This window comes from Oryzias latipes, chromosome 19, assembly GCF_053564925.1.
Source record: "Oryzias latipes strain Hd-rR chromosome 19, Olatipes_Hd-rR_3.1".
Classification (NCBI taxonomy): Eukaryota; Metazoa; Chordata; class Actinopteri; order Beloniformes; family Adrianichthyidae; genus Oryzias; species Oryzias latipes.
The window spans coordinates 5,089,184-5,112,094 of NC_136255.1; positions in this window are offsets into that span (position 1 = coordinate 5,089,184).

Consider the following 22,911-nt stretch of genomic DNA (forward strand, 5'->3'; position numbering starts at 1 on the left):
TTTTCACGTGTTAACTACTCGTTTCTTGTGTGCAGTCTGACTGTTAGAAATAAAAAAAAAATCACTGTGCGGTGTAAGGGGGACCGCGTGACAGCATCACCCTGTCATAAGTATGTGCAATAGCCCTACGAATATTTTATGACAACATACAACAATCAATTTCTAGCTCCGTTTTCGTGATGTCTCTTGAAGTGGCTGTTTGAACCACAAGGGAAGACATACCTGATCTTTTCCCAGTATGCAGCTGCGCCTCTCTACAACCCTACACGGGCCTGGACAACCGGACAAGTCAAATCCCCCCACCCCATATGGGTGCATGTGACTAAAGTATTAACCATCAGTGAAGCAATATGTCAGATGGATAACCCAGAAATGACCGACTTAGCAAAATGAGTAGAATCAACTCGCCCTTCACCCTGTAGAACAGGGGTGTAAACTCATTTTCACCGAGGGCCACATCAGCATAGCGGCTGTCCTCAAAGGGCCAGATATAACTTAAACATGTAACTAAATGTAACGACAAATGAATGTAACTACTCCTTAATGTTAAATAACTTATCATTTATCGGTTTTGTTCGTTTTTTGCACTTCGGGTGACCATGCCTTCTCCATGATCAATTCACCCGGACGCAAAGCATGGCTGGGGAAGGCGGATATTGCAGATGTTCACACTGTTCTGCCTCTCCATCCCTCCCAGTGGCATCTTCTTGGCGTTAGGTGGCGCTCAAAGTGTTATTTTTCAGTTTACCTTTCGGCTGTCGTAAAAGTCCTCATGTTTTCAACTACATTTGTCAGAGGCCATGTGCTGGACTTTGTGTAATCCTATGGGCTCCTCTTCGTTTTGCATCTTCTGGATGATTTCTCGGTGGTCGATTTTCCTCCTTTATCCTCTGTCTTTTGCACCTCTGTGGTCGCAACTCACTTTCGAATTTGGGTTTCCGCTTTATCTAAGTAGGACATATGGTCTTCCACCCGCCTGGATTTATTTTCTGCCATACATCTCTGGTTCAATGATGCAAACGTCTTGAAAGGGATTTTGTCGCTGCACCTGCATTTTGCTATGTGCATTATTCCCCACGGTCATCCATTCATCTTGTTTTCTCTTAGTCATACTTAGTCTTAGTTAAGACTTAGTCGCCTTAGTTAGTCCAGTCCCAAACCTCCGTGTTCCTTGTTCTGGATGTTTCTCTGTCTTGCGTTTCTGGTCTCTCCTTCTCGATATTTGGAGTGTTGTCTTGTTGTGGCAATGACTGATCTGGGTCTTGGGTCTCCCTCCACTTGTTTTCTGAGGCTGCGCCCTCAGTTGGTTTTGGGGGGAATTTTATGAAGATAATATGTTAGCAGCAGAAGGAAAATTATGTCTTGGATTATGGTTGTTAGAACACTATATTTTGCCAGGTGGAAGCCTTGAAATGTGGATGTTCTTAAGCTCGTATTATTAGTGTGCCAGATGGAAGCATCGAATTTATGGCCGTTAAGCTCGTATCTTAGTACTTCAGATGAGCGTCGAATTGATGGATCTTACTTAAGCTCGTATCATGGTACGCCAGTGGAAGCGTCGGATTTGGATGTTAAACTTCGTGTTGTCTTACAGGTTTGGTTCACGGTGGTTCAATTTATAGTTCCCTGCAGTATCTTTGCGGACATTGGCTCCACGTTCAATTTGCCTGGCTCTTTTTCTCTTCTATCTAGATAGTATGTTCCCTTTGTGTCGCTGGTTACTTCTCCATGCGGGCGGTTCAGACTAATCAACTCACCTGTTCAGCGTTCTACTAAAGTTCCAGGTGCGGTCCAATCCTCTTCTTCCATTTCCCAGGCTCTGCGTTAGTCACCCCACCCTCCTCCCCGGCTTCCACCTGTGAGCTCCGTTAGGGGTAGTTTAATATCCAAAGTTTTCTATGGACATCTTTGTTTTATGTATCTGAATGGAGCCTTATGCCAAACTAAAAGAAATATGGAATAAATCTTCTTTACTGCATGAGTTGTCTGACTGAAATACTATGTATCGCGGATTTATCAAGTGTCCAGAATTTTAAAAGCAATTCGGATATCACACTCAAAAGGTATTAAATCACCAATTTCACAAAGTAGAAACCTAACAAATAAGAGCATTTTATGAAGACTGTGAATCTACTGTGTTCTGCTGAGGAAAATGCAGCTATTTATAAATAAAATTATTTTAAATCCTTTTTTTTTTTTTTTGACAAAAGTTGTTTGTTTTTTGATAAAGTTGCATTGTGGTTTATATTCACCAATCTAGTGAGCATTGATGCACACTGGTTTTTCCCAGAGATTTCTGGGAAATTTCTAGGGGACTGGATCTTGGAATTGTAGATCCGGACAGTCCTACAAAATGGTAAATGCACCATGCATGTGCACAATGTACTGAGTAGCGAAGGAATTTGGACACAATTTATGTGATTGCTGTTCACCCCCTGTTTATTTCAAGCATTGTAGTCAAAGCAATAAAGAATTTACACATATTTATCAAACTCATTATTGCTTGAAAAGGAGTGGGAAGAAACAAGCTTATATAATCCCACCCCTGTTCCTCCAGAAGGTGGACATTTGTTTAAAAGGAAATCCAGAAACCAACTTGATGATCTTGTCAGAGAAAGAGCTGCAGCTTGGGTTTAGCTTGGAATGGGGTCAGGGGGGGTCAAACCTCAGTCAGCAACGCAAAGACTTTGCTACATAAGTAAAGCCTGGACCAAGCAGATAACCAATAACACACCAGGACCGGAAACGAGGACCTGGTGACAAACTTGATGATGGAGGAAGGGACTAAGGCAACAAAGTAAAAGTGAGTGATGACTGGGAAAGCCTTTAAAAAAAGCTGTCAACGATGACAAATGAAATTACCAGTACCATCTTTCCCTCATACTTTAAATACAATTAAACATTTATTTAGTCCAGTAAAATTCCATTAGTGGAAGCAACAAGGACAATCTTCAAAAAACAAACCAAATGGAATGGGTATTAAAAGCAGAACAACCCTTTTTTGAGTGCACAGATTTATTTTATGGAAACCTTTTTTTTTAAATTACATACATTTACACACAAATCCACCATCATTTCAATTCGTTGCAAACAAAAGAAGAACAGCTAGGGGTGCTGAGCTTGAAAAAGTGAAGAGTTGAACCATGTGCAGCTTATGTTGCAGAGTGCTTCTTTCCAGAAGTGTCTTCCTTGTTCAGAGATTTGAAATGTCACAGATGATCAGCATCACAAGGTCAGCTGGCTTTAATCAGCTGATACTCATCAGCTGCTGTCAAATTAGAAGAAAACCTAACCTAACCTTTAACACTAATGCACTTGACTTAGTTGTGCAACAATAAATAGATCTACTTTCATGTAAGCAACCTTTTAACATTGCCTATAGCCATGTTATGAGAGTTTGGAAAATGCTACAATAGCAAATGAATAACTTCAGGAAATGAAAACAGGCACTAAGGCAGCATGTCATGGAGGCAAAAATAATTATTTTACTCAAATTAAAATAAGTTTAAATTAGGAAGAGACATTTTTCGTTGTGTACTTTAAATTGTTTGGCAGGTGGCCTCCTGTGTTGGGTTTATTTACTCTCTAACAACGGAGGGGTTGCCAGCGACACCGAAGTAACACAGGCTCTTTGGCGTACTGTAACTCTTCAACCGTTTACGTGATCACCATAAATCACTACTAGAATCACTACTAGTTTGCATGGTGTAACCAGAGAGAGACTATGGCTTTGTATGAATTCCCTCCCTATTTTGACACAATTATAAAATCAGCTTTTCATATTGGCTTTGCAAAGGTATCCAACCCACTAAGACACTAAGAATTTGTCAATTCAGAATTTTTCTGGAGCATAATTAAAAATAAAAGTCAATACCAGAAATGTTTTTTTTTTCATTTTCAAAATGAAGCTGCATTTGTTGACTCAAAATTAAAAAGATAAAGCAATCAGCCAAACCGCTTTTTCTTTTTCTTCTTCAACACCGCTTATTCTGTCACTGGCAGTTCTTTTCTCATGAAAATATATTAACGGACTGTGTGGCTGTTGGAGTTCTGCGAAGCTTCTCTGTACTGGAGCTCCGTGAACGCACCGGGCCGAGTGTGGGAGGAGCTACCAGCTAACGTTTTTAGCCTGGTCGCTATGGAGCGTGTCTGTGTCACTCACTATCTCACTCATAAAGCATGGCAGACATGGAGAATGTTGGGATATCAAGTTTATTTATTTAAAAGAGTTCTACATGGTAATCATGTTTCCGTGTTTAAGTTCATCCCAGAGATTCTCCCAGATAGAGTCTCTGCTTCAGCTTCCAGGCATGACGGCCACTGCAGGCTGCGGTTTTCCATCTCCCTCTCTGACCGAGTCTGAAAGCTTGCTGTCCTGCGTTAACCTGAGAGGGAAAAAATTAAAACCAGATTTATAATTATTGTATTGATGAAAGTAAAAAAATATATATCATAAGATTTAATGGAAGGGTTTAGGATCAGGCTAATACGTGTCAACAACATTTAGCTTCTGATGCATTTAAACTCTGTACTGCAGGCAATGCCACAATGTGCATCTTGGCTGTAACTATGTGGGAAAAACTTCAGCCCTTTTTTTGTCTGGACACGATTGAAAACACAAATTCACATGATTGCATGGTTTCTCAGGACTGCCTGAAACGGCACTTCCGCCTTCAAAAGCCGCCTCAAAGCTACTCCTCTGCTCAGAGACTCGGTTCTCCCGGGAGACACAGTCAGACGGAGGTCTGAATCGTCCCCCGGAGCGTTGTACGTTACAAAGCACCCTTCCCTTCACTTCACACAAACACCAAGACTGATCAGACATGCTTGGCTCACGCAGAGCATGTAGCCACACCGACTGAGCACTGACGTCATCGCCCTCCCGGAAATGCTCACTGGTATTGAGTTTTGCTACACTTTTTATGGGGTGAATTTGAAAATGAAAATGTAATGCCCTCTTTGCATTTTTGTTTTAATTATGTCACAGAATGAGCGATGTTAAAGAAGAAAATGAAAAAGCGTTTTGAAGGAGTGACATTTAAATTTTATTTTTGAGTCATTTGATGCAGTTACATTGTGAAAATAAAAAAGAATTTCTGTTCATCCATTTTAATGATCAAATTAGATATTTTTTATTGAATTTTGCTACACATTTACCAGGGAACTTTTTGAAAATGAAATGTCAAATACCATTTTCTTTATCATTTTAATTAAGTAACAGAATAAGCGATGTCAAAGAAAAAAAAAAGAAAAAGCTGTATTCATCGACATTATTTGTTTTTGCTTTTTCAATTGTGATCTTTAATAACTGATTTGTTGATGTGATTTGGTCTTCCACCGTAGATATGAGTCACGTCTGGCAAAAAATGCTGTGCTTTGAAAGTCACTGACTGCACTGGCAGCTTTTTTTGTCTTTGTTGTCTGAAAAGTAACAAAAAAAGTGACTTTTCCAGGTCACCTTGTAATTAGGAATCCAATCTCGGTTCCTGTGAAGGTTAATAAATAAATGCGTTAAACTGATTCACTGAGTTTCTGCTCTGAAAGCTGCTTGTTGTTCTTTGTCAAAATCAATTCTTTCATTTGCATAAGAATGACCTTTCCAGGATTGCATTAATGAACGTTTCATATTGGCTGATTTTTTTTTTTTAATTATTCATTTTAAAAACTTGATAGTACATAAGTTGCTTTAGGAGCTCAAGCTGTTCATGACTTGAAAAAGGATGATATTAATATGGTTACAAACACAAGCAGGAAATAAAAGACAAGTTGCCGAGTGATGGGAAGAAGACATACCAGAGGATTTTCCCTACAGTCCTGTTTTCTAACTGCTTTGAATTAAGGTTTGGGAAGATGAGTTTATTCCACCCAAAAAAGGTTTTCAGAGATCCAGCTGTAAGGTTTTTAAAAAAAAAATAAGATTTACCATTTAATCCAAAATGAGCGTTAATCTTTTGTTGCTAAACAACATTTGTGTTTGGTCATGAACATGAACTGAGTGCATTGTGAGAAGAACGGAACTGGATCCATCAGACTTTGTGCTGTTTTTGCTGTTTAGTTTGCTTCAGAAATGTTAAGATTTTTAAACTTAATATTTCTTGAGTATTTATAGTTTTTCATTATTTCAAATAATTACAAGCATCAGCATAAATATTATTTATTTAAAAAAACAATGCAATTTTGTTTTGACTCATTTGATATTACAACCAAACGGATTTTTTGAAAGTCAAGTATTTGCAAAAAAACAACAACATTATACCTAAAACAAAAATTAAAATCTCAACAGGGAAATAAGGAATAATATAATTATAAGACAGAAACAAGCTTTAATGGTGTGTTTATAAGCCTTAATACAACATTTATAAGACTTTCAGTTGCATCTGTGCATGTCTTCCTAATGTGTTTTCATTCTTTTGGAGCAAGACATAGCTCACACTTCAGACAAGGAGGCTGCAAAACACTAAAACTATTAACAGAAACACAGTTGATTTGTTTATCATGGGATTTATAAATAAGAATCGTGAAGATAAAACTATTTTTATTGCAGAGTAAAACGATTAATAAGAAAGACAGTTGTTTTTTAATAGCTTAAAGGAAAATTTGTTAAAAAGCAGGACATTTGTAAGACATCTAAAAGGGCTAATAAATATCTTGTAAGCATCTCTTTATAAGACATTTGAAAAACATATAACGCTGTTAATAAAAGTCTTAATTGTTTAACTCCTATAAGACATTTTTACGACATCTACAACGCTTTAACTTGTCTTTTTAATTGTCTAAAAAAGGTTATACTACTCAATAAATGTATTTTTAACTAGCACTTAAAAGTCATTGGTAAAACATTTATAAATTTTATAAAATATCTTAATAAATAGATGATTAACATTTATTAGGCATTAGAAAGACTTCTACCAATGCTAATAAATGTCTTGTAAATGTCTCATAGGGCTATACAAATAATAATGTTTTCATGAACTACATTTTAGGACTTATGATGCATTAATAAGACAAATGATGAGGAATAGCTAATCATTGTTCTATAAACACTTATGAACTCATTGCTAATGTTTGTTAATGTCTTAAGGACAGAAGAATTTTCTCCTAACCTTTGAAATAAGCAATAATTAAGTAATCTGAACATTGACAAACAGGGCTAGAATAAGTAGAGTAGAGACATTTAACGTTTGAATCAGCCAGAAAACGAATAAACCAAAGTCGTGGTTCTGAATTTTTCATTTTTTTTGTCAAATTAAATGCATTTATTTAGCTAAGCTTCACTCTAAAACAAAAATAACAATTCTTTTGTCCTGTCATGACTGTCAAGGTTGTAAAATTGGAAAGGATAGGGCAGAGCTGGAAAGCAAAGTGGTTTTGTCCTTCTGTGAGTCTCTTGTTAAAGCAGCTTAGATCATTCAGACACTCATCACTTCTCTTTTATTTGTTATTTTTTTATTTTTATATTTTTACTTGTGCTGTCCAACAGCTGAGCGAGCAGATCAGAGCTGAGTGCCTCTTGTATTGGAAAGATTTTATTGTTACAATTGGGGTTTATGGATCTTCAGACAGACTGAGTGTATATTTGTATAAACCCCTTTTGTATTTGAGGCTAAGCTTTATTTATGAAAATTATATTTGTATGCATTCCTTGTTGGACCGGACGGAAAAAAAGAAACAAAAGAGGGGAGAAAGAAACAGAGTGGGATGTCAGAGCTGGGGGATAAGGGGTTAGAGTAGGGGATAGTCGATATCACAAAGTTAAAACATAAAAGTGTCGTAAGTAAATTCAATTACATAACTTAGTTCAAAAAGCAACAAAACAAAAAGAAAAAATAGTCTGCACACAACTATTTACGGGTTAGAAGTACAATCATGCATCAATGATTAAAGATTTATCTCCCAGGATTTCTGCACATAGACAGGTACACACAATATTCACATTACAGATAATCATGAAGAAGGGTGTATAAAAAGAGGAAAAAAAAAACCATAGCCATGCCGGTATTTGTCTAAAGGTGAATAAGCAGGTGGGTTGAATGAATGTGTGCCTCTTAGAGTATACCTTGATCACACTGAACCCCACACCCCAGAGCTAGGGGCAGACAGGGCAGCTACCCGGCCGAACCAGGCATCCAAGAGCCTCACCGTCAGACAAAGATCCAGGAGCAACCACCCTCCCGTGCACCTGACCCCCACCACAGAAACGGAGACGGAGGTCATGACCCAGCAGCCCCCACTCACCACCTCTCTTTATCTAACAGAGCTGGAGAATGTGGTAAAATGCATGAATTTATAAATACAACACATTTATGAAATCCTAACCAAACTTCTTTGGTTTCTCTAAAACAAGAATACATGTTCTGTACTTCCATCATCTGTGCTAGTGCTGTTTTCCCAGGATGCAACTCTGCAACTGGACTCCCTTCAGTGTGTCATGGTTACACTCTTTATTTTTTCTTTTCCAAAAGAACTTTCTCTAAAGAAATACAGTACATCATTTTTATGATGTGATCTGCACCAAAGGTTTCTCTGCCGCATTCTCTTCTGCAAACCAACTATATTATGAAAAACATGTTATTTCGTTTCTGAGGAAGAAGTGAGCTCCTGTGTCTATTGGGTCATAAGCATCACCACACAACAAAGGCTATCCATCCTCATTGCAGCATTTGACACGTTGTTTTAGTTGAAGTTTCATGGCTTGTGAAGTCCTACAGTATTTCCCAGATGCTCCAGACGTGCATATGTGCTGACACTAGTCTCTAATGCTGTAAAGAATTCATAAAACCAAAAGAGAAAGACAACCACCCTCCTGTGCACCTGACCCCCACCACAGAAACGTAGAAGGAGGTCAGGACCCAGCAGCTCCCACTCACCACTTCTCTTTGTCCAACAGAGCTGGACAATGTGGTAAAATGCATGACTTCTTTGTCAGAAGTCAGAGCTCTGTCTCCCCCTCTGGTCACCGATGGGAACCATCTCCAGAGTTCTAAATGCACTACATCTCCCAGCAACCCCGGTGTAAAGTTTCTGGATGCTGCACACCTGACTTTCATTTGCTGTCAATCATAGTACACTTAAGCACTGTACTGAGCCTCACTCAGCGCGAAGTATTGTTTGTGCTGCTGCCTGCATTACCAAGCGGGATATCTGGACCTGATCTTCTGATTTTCTGACCCTGTTGTTTGCCTGCCTGCCGCCTGAGACGACTTTCGTCTGGATCCTGATTAAGCTTTGTGGACTTTTAGCTTTGCTAAACCTGCTGCAATTGGATCCAGCCGTCTGACTGTTTTGTGGCAGGACCAAATTATGCTGCAGATTCACAGGGCTTTCTACTTTGAACTGCATTTGACACATTTTAGTATTGTATCACTTTATGTAAGTCTATAAATTGATAAAATTTATTTATTCATGGCTTTCTGTCCAATGAAGCTAAGTGATTTACAGTGGAGGCCACAGTCCCATTGATCTAAGATCGCAGTCTTTCACTTATCTCTGACATTTAAGGTATTATAGGATGTGGCATCTTTCTTGAAGACACTTCAACATCCAAACTGAAGTTCAAACCTTTAATTTTTATTTGCGAAATACCATATTTTCTACGATATAGGGGGCACTGGATTGTAAGGTTCATGGTCTATTTTAAAACCTTTGTCATACAGCGGGGAATGAAAGTTTGAGGGCCCCAGGTAAAACATTCTGTTATCGTACATCAAGAAACCAAGGAAAGATGGAAAGATCTTAAAAAAGCATCAGATTACAGATGAGATATTCTTGTAATCAGTCAAAATGAAAAAAAGGCTTTTTTTTCTTATTCTCTCATTTAACTTTTAAAAATAACAAACAAAATAATGGCGTGTACCTTGTACTGTGGTACAGGTGTGTTTATGATCAGCCATCCTCTCTTCAACTTCATCTTTTTCAGAGATGGCATCAAGTTAGTATTAAAAATTTGCTGAAATGTTGCTGAATGCATTTTTCCTTCTCCTCGTGAAATGTTTGCTGTGCTGCTGGTAGTAATTCAACCCCAAAGCATGATCTATCCACCCCCATGCTTAACAGGTGGACAGTTGTTCTTTTATTAAGGCCTTTGTTCATTCTTCTGCAAACGTACCAGCGCTCATTCCAGCCAAAAAGTTCCATTTGAACCTTATCAGGCTTGTTTTTGTGTTCATTTGTGAACAGCTTTCCAAAGGGGGTGGTACACGCCATAAAGTTTGCAGGATGCGTAAACATTTACACACCTACTTTTTTGACATTTTACAAGAATGTCTCCTTTGTTGTCTGACACCTTTTGACATTTTTCCATCTTTCCTTGGCTTCTTTATGCACAATAATGTAGTGCTTTATCAGGGGTCCCCGAACTTTCGATCCACATTGTATATAAGGGCCATTAGGCGAGACAAAAGAGTGTACCTGACATCATATTTAAGCAAACCCAGTATAACACTGCACTATAAGGTTTTTTTCGACTTTTTTAAATTTGGGTTTTAAAAGCTGTACATATAGTAGTTGCTGTTATTTTATTGGAAACTGCTGTTTCATTAGTTTCCACTTTGAACCTCCTTCTATGATGCCAAAAAAACTAAAGGTGGACTTTGAGATATTTTGATTTTGGGGTGTGCTAATGTTTGGCTTGGATGCTCCAATGGTCTTTGATTGTGTTTGTACAGATTATGTCACCCTTTTATTGACTGCACTTCCTCTGAGGGGCTTTCATTACCCGGGTTCCACTTTACTGTCAACTTTCAATCAGTTTATTTCACAAAGTGGGACCTCAGAGATAATTATTTACAGCCACTGAGCGCTTGGATCAAAAGCCCAGAGCCGAACATCAAACAGGCTCAGGCACTTGTAAAACTGGTGAGGCATCACACTGTGGCGGCGCTGTTGCAGGGGCACGAGCAGTGGCATGATTTTAGATAATCAAGGACTGGCAGATTGTACTTCACAAGGCAGCTGGCAAACTGTTCTAAAGGCAAGACAAGCCCTTTCAGAGTTAAAACATATTCATTTCTTGCATAAGGGAAGTCATGCGTTCAGGAGTCAGATCAGAAGGGAGAGTAGGTGTTTATGATTCAACATTGTTTGAGAGGCCACATAGAAACCACACTGCATCTAGTCCTTGTTTGGGAAATCTGTACTCCAGAGGAGGCGTCGGTGTTTTGATCTATCTGGTTCCTCAACACTTCTCCAGCATGACCCTGTGGATCCAGGTTTCAGCCTTATGGGCATAAAAAATGAAGCATTAGCAGTAACATTTGACAAAGCACTTTCTGGAGTCCAACTCAGCACCGTGCATACTTAAAGTCAAAGCCACAGCTTCTCTTAAAAGCTCTTGTACCGGCCTCGGCTCTTTTGCAGTTAAGAAGCGGAGTGTTCAAAAGAAATTGGGTCATGGTTGTGGCAGAATAATGTGTATAAAAGATTGGCCCTGGAGAGAGGGCAAACAAAGTCAAGAACGATGGCGTCCCGCTTGGACAGGCTTTGACGCTTTGTCGGTGCTGACACAGAAAAGTCCTGTCAAATGAAAGACTGGTGTCCCCCAGCCAGCCCTCTTGCTTCTTCAATATTCAGGTGACACATATCATCTTAGTACAGCGAGTGCACACGGTGCTGATCTGGTCATTTTAAAAAAGATATAGGAGACCAGGATTTTAAATATCTTCCTATAAAATGATATATGTACAACATTACCATTTATCAGATGCTTGCTTTTATTAGGCTCCTTTCTGTAGAGGAATCCCTCCATTTAGTGTGTTAAATGCAACATCAACCCTAAGAATACGGTCATTTATCCCAAAATGCCAGTGCATAGCGACCTAAATGCCAATTTTTCAGCAAAATCAGCAGATGGCGGGTCTACAGCATTTGTAATCGGGAGACGGCAGTCGGACGTTTGTTTGACATCAGTCAGTGGGCGCCCAGGCACAATTGGACACTGTGCGGTGGCTGTCCAGTGACAGACGAGGGGCTGGAATGCAGCAGCGCCATAATTGACTGATGGGAGGGTCTCCAAGGTCCCACAAAATCGTCTGATGATCATCTAATTTCAGACTGCTGCCCTCCAGCCACCCCCTGCCCCCGTGCTGCTGTCGCACTTCCACCGTCCGATTGTTAGAAATTGTATGGTAGCAGCACGGGCACTCGAAGAGGACTTGACATGGGCAGGGACCTGGCGATGACCAAACGTTAGTCTGGTGATCCTGGCCACTGTGGCTCCACAATATAGAAATAGAAATGGAGAGATGACATTGATGCTGCAGAATGCATTGATGAAGATTCCTGCTGTTGTTGGACCGCTTAGACCAGGGGTCGGGAACCTTTTTGGCCGAGAGAGCCATGAACACCACATATTTTTAAATGTAATTTTGTGAGAGCCATACAATATTGTAGCATCCCTTTCCCACACTGAGGCACGGAGACTTAACCTCTTTTGAGGTTCTCTATTCTGGTTACCGTAGGCTGTAACCAACACCGTACAACAGAGCGCTCCCCCCAACTTTTTATTTCCCCGCTTCCGCAACAGCCCTCCTATTTCCTTATTCGGCCCATAGCCGAACCCGATTGGTCCAAACTACCCAAAAGAAGGCTGAGCGACAGAACTGAGGGCCAACCAGCATCTCGGCTTGATGCGTTCAGTGAACTCCGGAACTTAGGACGCAACTCAACAGCCACCCAGTCCAACTCAGTCCGCTACAATATATTTCAAACCAAATATACTAGTGAATGTGTTCATTTTATTTATTACAATAAGTCTGTGGATTCTTTTTAATAACATTGTTATACTGTTGCTAAAAAAATGATGATTTCTTACCATTAATGCGACTTCTGGTACTGCATGGTGGTTTTGCTTATGGTCTTGTATGGTTGATACGTGGTGAGTTTAAGCTTCATGCAGGCGTTGAGACTTTTATCCGTTAAACATGATCCTAGGTTGGTCTGAATGTTCTTTAGATGTGAGAAAGACTGCTCACATGCAGACGTGGAGCCAAACATTGTCAGTATAGCAATACTCATACGCTGTAGTGTGGGGTATGTGACGGGCAGCAGGTTCTAAGTTTTGACAATAAGTGCGCCCTTTCACCTCGCTGCCTGAGCCCACCACCCCTCCCCTTTTCCTTTTCAAACATTTGGGGCTCCTTTTTTTCTACAAGCACCGCTACTACTGTGCACCCCCCTGGCATCGCTTCACGCCCGAGAAGGACTGGTCTAATCAAATGTTTTTCTTTTTTAATAGAAGATTTGTCTACGAGCCAGATGTGACCATCAAAAGAGCCAGATACGGCTCGCGAGCCATGGGTTCCCGACCCCTGGCTTAGACCTTTGTTTCCTTGGGCCATGGCTTTTCCCTTGCTGGGTTTCTTGTGAGACATGTTGTCTAAAAATTTGTAAATTCCCAAGATTGTAATGTATGCTCAAAATCTGAGTTGCGAATGACCAGTGGTGCAGAATGGCCTGCTCCTTATACACCCGGGCTACCAAGCGGCTGGTGGCACTTGATACGGACAGCCGCCGTCCTGAGACATTTACACATCGTCTAATCAGAGCGGCTGCTGGCAGGCAATCCAGCTGCCACCGCCAGCTGTCACCTTATTTCATAATGGCGTCATCCCCACCTGACTGACTGACTGATGCCTGGCTGAAGATCTTGAAGATTCTGCCGATGCCTCCCCATCATGCGGTGGCAGTTGTGCACTAGTAACGTACAAATATTTATATACAGTGTATTTTACAGCCCACTACTAAATGACATGCTATTCATCGCATGTCCACAGGCTGGTGGTTGGAGACCTTAGGTCTCAAGGGTACAGTCGGACTTTCTCAGCAGCAGTTAACATCCTTCAAAGTTCTCCCCCTACCCAAACACTAAGACCTCACAGGCATTTGAATCAATGCATAATATGGCGGTGGAAAATGTCAAAGACTAAGATAAGATAGCCATGAGAAAGGCACGTAATTACTTATTTATAGTATTTTCAAACTGCAATGAAGTGTATTGCTTTTTTACATAACACAGAAATTCAAAACACTTGAAGAATTTCCTTCAAGCCTTTATTCTGCATGGATAGTCATAATTGCACGCACAAAAAAAAAACAGAAAAGAAGCAGGAGGGGATCCACTTTAAACATCAGTTAAAAAGCAGTATCATGCTCCACTGGTTACTGGCGTTTTTAACTTGGAGTTCCAAGTATGCAGGGAAAAGTACAGAGGCTTTTCAGATAAGTTTTTAATTCATAAACTAAATTAGGTTTTTTTATATGACACATTTGTACTTTGAAAATACTTGATTTGAAAGATTTGAAAAGTTAGAGGTGAGAGATAAAAAAAGAAAATTATGTCTACATATTATGGTATTGCTATAATAGCTCTTTCTGATTTTGTACACTTTTGTGTCAACTGTTTAAAGTTGACAGAACAGTCAAACTGATCTGTGGTGCTTATATTGTTGGATCTTTAGTATGTCATGTAACATTACCATTCAAAAACCTGATGATTTCCAGTGGTTCGCTTAAATCTTTTCTGGCTCCTCTGTCTACTGTGGTTCTGCAGGTCTCAATATTGTTTTATGCCCCTCCATATGAACACTAGAATCCCTGGAACTTTCCAGCTTCTGCTCCATTGTCACCCTCCCTTTCTCAAGGCAGTGTTATGGTGATCACTCTAATGACTTGACCTTAGCGTTACAAATTAGATCTGGGTCGTGGGACAGCACACAGTTCTGCTCCCTTCCCCCTCTTCGGTGTACTCCACATCTAAGAAAAACAGGCTTTGAGCACCAGGCAGCCCTGGCTTGCAAGGCCAAGTCTACAAGGAGTACTTTTTTCCACTGTGCCTGTGTTTTTGGCACTGTAGTCTGTCTTCCATATGCTATTCCGATTGCCTTTCTTGAATTGGGAAGACTTTCCTTTCACAGACGAAGGCCTCTCCTCATCTTGCTCTTCAACAGTTATTAGTCTTTTAGTCTGCTTACGTGTAAGTCTCATGTGGAAAAGCTGTTTCAGCAGTGAATGAATGCTTTGGTTCTGGCATTTCTTCATCAGAGGACAGAGAGGATGAACTCTGATTCCTCGACAAAAGAATCTTCTTCACTTCTCCCCGAGGCCACATCTGGGAGTGCTTGAAAAAGAGCTTTCTTGACTGTCTTGCACCCATTGGCCCTCACCCTCTCATCCACCAGAGTGAACTCAAATCTGATATGGTTGTTTTTTTTTTGCCTTAATAGAAGACCCTGAAGCTGGATGATTTGTCATAATTCTGTGAGCAGAGATCCCAAGAACCTTGAACTGCTCACAGAATTAATCACAAAAAAAGCAGCAGATTAGCGCAAGGCGTGCATCAAGACCGATCATGATAAAGAGTTGCAGAGTTGCAAAGACCCATCTTCAGGGAGGTGACAGGGCGACTGGCTGCACTCCATGGAGACGAGGCACGGAACCTAAGCTCTCCGAGCAGCGATGCAGGCGTGAGGATCGGAGACGCACTTCCAGAGAAGCAGCAGAGTTTGGCAAAGTGTGGTAAAGCCTCGTCACGTGATGCCAGTGGAGGACGAAAGCTGCCCACGGCATCCAGGAAGCAGAGGAGGTGCTCCGCAGCCTGGAGGGGGAGACACATCAGCAGAGCCCAGTGCTAAGAAAGAGGGGAGTGGTCCCGATACACTCATCTTTGAGCGAGCTACCCTTTCTTTTCCTTCCTGATATCGGGCTGAGGAATGTTCAAAGGAGAATTGTTTGTAATTGCCAGGAGGATTGCACACTTTTGTATCCCATGGCCTGTTTTATGTTTTTTGCATGGTTTTATTGTTCTTCTTAGATCTTTTATTAATCTTTCCCCTTTTTATTGTTGGCTCAGGCTGTGTGTGGAGGTGAGCCCAACTATATTCAGCCGGTACCTCTTCTGTAAGTCGAAGGCACTCGCCTTCGACTGCCACCCAAACCACATTGCACCTGTGGGCCCATGAGTAAGTGATCATTTTCCCATGCCCCACGTCCTTAAGATCTCCTCTTCCCTGGACCTTGAGAAGTTCTCTGCTTTACCAGACTATTCTCGTCTGAAGATTTCAGTCCCTCATGCTTTCCTGCATGTTTTGCCCAACGTCCTGTCCATGCCTGCCCGTTTTCCAGTTCAAGAGCCGCGTTTTTCTTGCTGTCTTCCTAATCTGAGTCTTTGAATCCTTGAGTTAAAAGACAACTCTTAAAAATTTCTGACAGTAAGTTTGGAGTAGAAGTGGTTTGATGCATATTTGCGTCAATAGATTTAATCTCACACACAGAGGCTGAACTGTTTCTCACTACACTTTTGCACTTTTGAGAATTTTTCCCTACAGTATGTTTTAAAATTTCTATGACAGTTGGCTACAATAAAATATAATTTTTTACGAAATGTTGTAATCCAAGACCTGAGACTTGATTTGGACTTCAAAAAAAGGGACTTTTGAGCATCTCCTTAAAAAAATTAATTATAAACAAATTTTGCATTCTTCCAAAGCATGTAGTCATTTTAAAATGAACAATAGATAAATAATTCTTACCCTGAAATGTTGAAAATGAGCAAAACGTTTCCCTCCAAAAGTGTTTTTAAGATTTCATGGAAGCAGCTGATTTGAAATTAGCAGGAAAAGCTCTTCTATTGCCCTTAGTGGAGTGATGACGAACTACAGGGCAGAAAACAAGGACCATATTGCATACAATGGGTTTTTAAGGACATTTTGGATTATTCCAATCAGATGGGGGTCTCCGATACATGTGAATATAAAATGATACAAATGGTTATAGAGGATTAATAATTTCCAGAAATTCTTATTATTTGTTTTCTTTGGTTCTAATCATTTTTAGGGTTCTCCTCTTTTTAATGTTTTAAATCTTTCATGTCGAGTACCACAAACATTTATGCACAGAGAAAACCCAGGCAGGATCTGAACCTGGCTCATGATTTTTACAAAAACTTCAAAATAAAACGTTCACTCTGCTTTCTAATATGTTCCACTTCCAAATGTCAAGATGAAGAAATCATAATTATTCTACACTTCAACCGTCTGCATTCACAGCTTCCTGTGTTCTGTCCCTATTTCTCCTGAGTGGGTTTTTATTGAGGGTTCTCTGACGTCTCTGTTTCATAACTACTGCTGTCTAAAAGAGGAAGTCATATGGAAATATACAGAAATGCAGCTGGTTTCAGTTGGGATTTCTGCTGTACTCTGAAACTGGATACTTCATCGGTTGTGCAAAAAATGGAATTTAAAATTGTAGTTTTTTTTTTTTTAAATCTCAAGTCACAAAATGGATCACAGACTTCCTCTCATGTTTTCTGCCATTAATTAGGCTTTTTGAACAATTTCCTTTTCAGATTAGCACAATTTTACCTACATATGAGGACCTGGAGAATAGTTCAGTGGTGAGGAGTTTAAATTTTTCATTAGAAGTATGGATGGCTCCATGAAACGTGGTTACCAAGCAACTGCTTCTCCTCCTCCCAGTGAGTGGCGTTGTTGGGTTGGGATTCCGACACAACTGTCATCGCACTCTTTTCTTCCTCAGCATGTCACTCATTGTGTGTGCTCTGATGAATTAATGGAAAACCAAGATGCTTTTGATCAAAAAATGTCTTTAAATTCTGCTTCCTGTGGGACAAATCCTGAAGTCAGTCTATCAATTTCAGCCTGATGTGCCTAGGAGTGTAAGGCCTTCAGGAGATTCTGTAAGTTTTATAGGAGAAGCTTATATTTTAAATTAGAATGCTTTGGTTCTCCAACGTGCTGCCAGTCACACAACCAGTCAGAGTGAAAAAGGGATGCTTATGCAAAGCTCCCCCCCCTACTGTCCCTGTCAGGCAGCTTTTAAAATCCCTTATCGAATAAGAGCTGGCATTCCACCTTGCTTCAGTGTTTTCTCTGCAGGACAGGCCAGGAGGGTAAACCACAGGAGGATGACAGTACTCAAAGTGCTGCTGTCAGTAAAAGTCTTCTGCGTTTCAGTTTGCAGGGAAGACGTAGTCCGATTTGAGTTTTATTGGATTTATAAACAACGCTGTATGACTGAAGGCGATCACAAGCTTGTTTGATCTTCATGGAGCAGAGACATTCGATATGACAGACTGTGATGATGGTGAAGCAATGATCAGATTCTTTGAGTTTTATTCAATTGTCTGCAAGAATCAAGCAGTGTTCACTTCACCACATAGAATTACCTTTTAAATCATGTTTTTTCACTTTTCAAAATTTGGATGATTTCTACCGTTCAATAGATTAGCTATAAATACAAACATTATTTCTTTTTTTAGTTTCCGATTGATTTAATCAGCCATAAACAATCCGCAGTTACTCATTTCCCCTCCATGAACAATTTTCAAATGGTTAGAACTGGGCCAAATCCAATTCCCTGATTGGCCATAGTTCAACCTGGTTCAACTTGCAAGGCCAGTTCGATGGCTGTGCGTTTTGTACGTACACAGCCAGAAAACTGATTTCAAAATGTGCGCAGCTATGCATGAATGCAAGACTTTCAAACGGGCACCCCTGAAATGCACATTAGCGCGTATGCATACATTTTTCATTGGAATTTGCTACTGCAACATGCGTTGCTGAGAAGGTAGCTGAACAGTTCCTTTGAGACCCGTACACCCATCTCAAGGGACGTCATGAAAATGGAACATACCCTTGATGTGTGTGTGGTCAGTCATATTCATAATGATACAACAGCATAGTGATGCTGTTGTATCATTATGAATGCTTCATGGTGCTCTTATACCACACTGTAGTCATAAATGAGGTTGCATACTAAATGTGGCACACACGTGGTGTGCAGGTGATATGTAAGTGCCCATAAGATGCTCACACAAACAATGCTCTGATGATCTAATCACTTAAATTTGTAATAGTGAAGCTGCAAGCTTGAATATCACTAACAGGCCCTCTTAGCACAGTTTGCAGAGTTCTGTGGGGGTCGAAAAAATGAACAATCCAGACGACTTGCCTGTGTCTCACTTACTTCCCCCTTCCTTACCCCTACATCTTAAGTGTTCGCTACGACCTGTCGACTGCTCGTAGAAAAAATATGCATGAATATTTTCTTTTTACAGGCTCAACAAAAAGCCTACGAACTTGATATTTCGAAAGGGTCACCTGTGTGCGTCATACAGATTTTTGACCTGCCCGTATCCACCCCCGATGGCAGTTGTGACTAAGGCTTTGTTCACACTACAGGGCTTAATGCTAAATTCCGATGTTTTTTTTAAATACGATTTTTTTGCAAGACCGTTCACTTTTCCAATTAAATGGGAATTTTTGTGATCTCCTGTGTGACCGTGAAATGACCCAGAAGTGAGCCGCATGCGCAGAACAGTACTCAACGGTGAACGACGTCACTCGTTTGCGGAAGTAGCTAACGTTAACAATGGATGTCAACAACAGTGTTGACAACAGCGGAGCTCTTTTTGCGTCATTAAATTCATATTCACAAAGGAGCCAGCACAATGTGTGTGTGTTTGGGCCTTGCACATGTGTGTAAGAGAGAAGGAAATGAGGGGGGCAGTGGGGGGGCGCATTTGTGTTGTGTGTTATGGAGGAAGGAACGATAATAAAAGAAGGGTTCCCGCAGAATACATGCTATTGACTCTTTATTAAACCCGCTCTGGAGAATCTGAGGGTCCGAACGGGGAAATGAACCCTGGAGGAGGATCCACCTTCGGCCCTGGAGAAGCCGGTCTTCCCTGCGCTTCTTCTGACCATGGTTGGAAAGGGGAAAAAAAGTCATTGCTGTAAAGGTTCAACACCACGCTCCGCCATTTTGCTGGAAATATTTTCAAAAACCGCCCGGTTGCGATAAGAGCCCTGGAGTTTGGCCTGAACAGAGCTTTCACCCCAAATATTAATCCAATCGGTGACCTCGCTTCCATCCACTGACTGGTCTCAGCAGCATCGTCCGCCATGGTTGTTGTGTATTTTCTCGTTCCAACCTACTTCAACGCAGAATGATGACGTCTGTAGCGTATCAATGACGTACGGGTCGGACACATGTGGCCTGGCCGTTCAGACGGCGGTCGCATTTGAAAAGATCGGATACATATCGGATTCAGGACCACATTCCCAATTGGCCTGGGTCACATTTGAAAAGATCGGATCTGTGTCGTTCAGACTGTAACGAAAAGATCAGATACAGGCCGCATAAGGGCAAAAAAATTGGAATTTGGTCGTTTCAGCCTGCAGTGTGAACGAAGCCTAAGGCACTGATGATGATAAAGTTGGTGCTTCTTCCTCCCTTTCTCTGATTGCAGTTAACATTTATATGTCTACTGACGGACATTTTTGTAACTTTCTCCTCGTCGGTTCTTGGTAGCAATGACCAACTTATCTTCTTTAAATTCTAATGAATTTGAGTTTTGTCATATTTGCAGAGAAGTCTTTTAACAGACGTTTGTCTTCCTCCTTGTCCCAAACTGCAGCAATGACTACCTTCCTTCTCTCTTTCTTCTTCAGAACATTTGTTTCACAGAATGTGTCTACCTGCTGTTTCATTGCTCCAGTTAATCACCTACTAGTTTGTCTCATAACTGATGTTCTAGTGTTTAAACTGTTTGTCTGTGTCATTCTATCCTTTCACACATCTTCCCTATAAAGTGTATTTTTTCTGGTTTCTTTCATTCAAAGTGAGTTTTCCTCTCCACTTTTGCTTGAGTTTTATCTGTTGATGACTATTATTGCCCATTAATACCTACCTATGTGAGTTGGGTTTACTGTTTTTTTTTTGTCTTTTGTGTAGCAGTAGAACCTCAGAGGTGAATTAGTTCTTTATAACTTAAGTGATTTAAACATGTTCTAGGAATGACTTCAGATTATATGAAACTAGATGAAGTGTGACCTGCATCATGATCAGAAAGATTAATCTATCATAACTTATTTTGCTATAAAGGCACACGATATCCCCAGAAGGTCAAGACGGTAGAAAATCGACAGCCAGTGTTGAAGAAACCACCTACAGGGATTAACATACAAATGCTGTATTTATGATTGGTATGAATCCTGTGTAATGGAGGGTACAGATGCAGGTAACTGAAAGCTTACTAATAAAACTCTTCATATTTTCATTAAAAAAAAAACACTTCAAACATGATTATTGTCGAATGCACCTAGTCAGACCTCTTCCAACGTCTGTGAAGGGAAAATTCTCTCAATTGCAACACATATTATTGTAAGCCATGGTCACAACAGTCCTTACAGGAAGATATGGGCTGTCTGCTGGCTTAAAATAGGCAAACCTGTACAAGGTACTCAGGTTACCTGCACAATATATCAAGGTTGTAGACACGTCGAAGAGACCCATTCGTCCATCCATCCTTCTCCCGCTCATCTGGAACTGGTTCATCAGGGCAGCACTCTTAGCAAAGATGCCCAGACTTCCCTCTCCCCGGCCACATCCTCCAGCTCCTCTGGGGGGACCCTGAGGTGTTCCCAGGCCAGCCGAGAGACGTGGTTTTTCGAACGAGTCCTCGGTTTTCCCTGGGGCCTCCGGTCACAGAGACCCCTAGAGCAAAAATTTGCATTTTTTCTCCACGGACATGTCGCAAATGACAGGTCGTAGCGAACACTAAGAGAACACTAAAGGATAAGTAGATTAGATGCAGACGTATCATACAATTTTTTCACCTTTTCATGTCCGCCAAATCCTGCAGTCGGTGTAACGGCTTCTTTAGTGTTGTTTCAATTATAAGTGTGATGATTGCATGCAGCTTGACTGTTGAGAAAGTTAGACAATCAGAATGTAGTTTGTGTGGGCATCCTACAGACACTTACATAACACGTACACACCCTGTGGGTGCAGCATTCACACTGGGTCAGTTAGGAGTCAGCACTCCCACCTGACTAATGACGAGAGTGCAGCGTAAGGGCACCATACGACAGGATCGCTTGTCCGTTAAAAATGCAAGCAACGTCTCTTAGCCCTATGAATACCCCGTGATACACTTACCACGCGCACAATGGTATGTTCCAGTTTTATGATATCCCTTAACCCTTGTGCTATCTTAGATGACCCCACCCATACATTGATGTGTTCTCCCTACCATAACAAAGGTGGATAAAGGTGGAAAGATTTCATTTAATCCATGGACACCAGTGAAGATCACAAGTCATTGAAGAAAGAAGGTTCAGAGCACTGTCTAGTGGGTCTAGATGACCCAACTCCCAATGTTAAAGTGCTTAGGATAGCACAAGGGTTAAGGTGGCTGGACGAGCCTCAAGGGAACCGCAAGACACAGCAGCCGCTCTTCTCTATGACCCTCCATAGGCCCGGACAACCCAAAAACCCACAGCACCCGTACAGGTCAAGTGTCGTGCAGGTACATGTGACTAAGACTTTGCTCAGGCAGATATCATAATCTAATGGACAGAGAATAGCAGCCAGAACTCAAAAAGGTAACTTAAGTTGTTGGCTCTTTTTTCTTGTACACATCAAACCTTGTTTCCCTTTTGACCTTGGAGAATTCCAACTATGACGCAAAAGTGCTGAAAGTGCTTCCTCATTTCCTCGTTCTAGACAGGTTTTAAAAGACTGGTCATGTAACTATTTTTGTTTTTTCATTATGAAAAGTGTAATTGATTGTAAAAAACAAACGGTCTCCTGTCAACCTAAAATCATAACCCACATAATAGTTTTTATTACATTTGTGACATTAACAACAAGCCTGTTTCAAATATCAATAAACCTGTGAGTTTACTCTTCAGATAAGTGAAGCCAAATAAACACAAGAAATCTTAAAGTCCTCACAGTGACACAAAGTGATCCATTTTATTCTCAGTCTGGCCCTGTGTGCGCGTGGGCAATTTGGCAAATTAGCTTTTATTTGGAAGCAAACGGGGAAGGTCATCACGGACATGTGGCTCACAGCAGCTGCAATTAGCTGCTTTCTACCTCCCGATGTGCAGA